This window comes from Ctenocephalides felis, unplaced genomic scaffold, assembly GCF_003426905.1.
Source record: "Ctenocephalides felis isolate EL2017-DRISC unplaced genomic scaffold, ASM342690v1 CF-g0.4_SCAFFOLD_03572, whole genome shotgun sequence".
In the NCBI taxonomy this organism is placed as follows: Eukaryota; Metazoa; Arthropoda; class Insecta; order Siphonaptera; family Pulicidae; genus Ctenocephalides; species Ctenocephalides felis.
In genome coordinates, this window is record NW_020539726.1 from 29468926 (window position 1) to 29471015 (window position 2090).

At 22.9% G+C, this 2090-nt stretch overlaps 1 pseudogene; it reads left to right on the top strand.

The window, feature by feature from the left end:
• Positions 1-2090, top strand: part of LOC113388353 — a 41453-nt pseudogene extending 39363 nt beyond the window's left edge.

The window sequence follows — 2090 nt, forward strand, 5'->3', positions numbered from 1 at the left end:
GATTGAAAGTTTTTTTTTAAATGATATTTAATTCCATTGAAATTTAATTGATATCAAACGCGAGGAACGCTTTCATTAATGGAAATCTAAAGAATGGTATCAAAAATGCATTTATTTACAAAATTTGCTTGAAAAAATGATTATAATTTTTTTTGTTCAACTTAGAAAAGCATCATATAACAGCAAAAATGAATTTCACTAGTCCAAAAGAAAAGGCCTACTACTGAGTAACCTTTTTAGAATTAGTGCTTAAAATTTTCAGAAATCTAGTGCTATCAAAATTGCTGAATTTATTTTTTTTAAGACAAATTGCAAATAACAAAGAGAAATTGAAAAAACCAAAAAAAATTTATTTTAATTAAAAATATAGATATTACTATGAATTCAAGTGAAAACACCTTTCTGCAACTTTTGAACATGATGCAACGAATTATAATTACATGATTAGAAATTTTAAGAAGATAAATCTATTGTGTAGCTTTTTATAGCAATTTTAGTAAAATATAACTTATATTTTGTTGCAAACAAAAATCATTCATTCATAATTAAAAAAATCATATTTTGAGCTTTAGATTTCATATAGTTTTCTTTATTGTATTTGTTTAGAAGTTGGAGGGATCACTTGGATTAATTAATTATTTAATTGAAAAAATCATTTTTTGAGTTTTTAGATTTCGTGTAGTTTTCTTTGCTGTAATTTGTTTAGAGCTTGGTGAGGATCACTTGGATTAATTTATTATTTAGAGGACTGTGAGTAAAATTTATCCTGTCACCAAAAAAAAAAAATTAATGAAACAAATATTTTTTTTTGCGATATATATTGATTTTTAATTTGCAAGCTTTTTCTTTTGTTTCTTTTGCAAATATCTAAACTCTAATAATGTACAGGTATTTATAAGCAAAACTCCTACACCAAATGGTCTTGGGTTAAATAAATTAAGTCCTGGCCTTAAGTCCATATTTTTTTGGAGGGAGCTTAAATTATTTTTTTTTAATAAAAATATTCATAAAAAATTCTATTTAATATTTAAAAATTTCAGTTGCTCTTAATGAGAATTACTGACAATGAATGCAAAATTAATTCAATTTTTTTTGGGTCATTATTGTTTTTGTTAAAACATATTTAAAATTCAAATAAGAATTTGACAAAAATAGAAGAAAAAATAAGTATTTTGACAAAAACTTGAATCCGTGTTGCTTCTAAAACAATCCGAGAGAAAGAGTGGTCATAAAATTTTTATACCCCAAGTATTAATTATAACTTTTTTAAAATCTTTGCATATAAACTTTTTGCTAATTTATTAATTTACTAAGCAGAGATATTTACAATATGTGACCAGCCATGTTAATTTTTACATATATTATCACTATTTATTATTAGTTATGTGATCAATCGAATCTAATATATTTAAAAAATCATAATCTATTATATATTTATTGATTTTAAAACATGCCATAAGTTTATTGACATCATCCATAAAATAGATTCGCGACAGTTGCTACTTACACTTTGTCGAAACGAGTCAAGTCATTTAAATTATTTGCTAAACTCATCACCTTTATTCACTTCCTAAATATATCAAAATGTATATGATTCATGAGATATTTATTAATGAAAAAGTGTAACGTGGATAGTATATTATACTATATACATAATTAATACTATAGTTTAATACTCAATACTACACTATATTAATGAAACAAAAATTTATTAACGGAAAGTTGATAACCAGACTAGAGTTTTATTACCGATTTTTGAATGTTACTGTAAATGTTTGTGTACATTTTTTTTATTTTTTTGTTAAAACATATTATTTTTCAATTTATTTAAAATTAAATGTAAGCGTATCAAAATCCAACTTCTAACATGTTAAAATTATTTGTAAATACATAAGAGAATTATAGATAGTATTATTGAATGGTAGAAATTTTGAGTTAACTCTTCAGGTTTACCTGCACTTAGGGTTTGATGGCTTTAATAATATTCTAAAAATATTTCGAAAGTTAATACTAAATTTATATTGAAATTTATAATTATACTAATTACATTACATTATAATTAATTTTGACTTTTGCAGCATACTGAATAA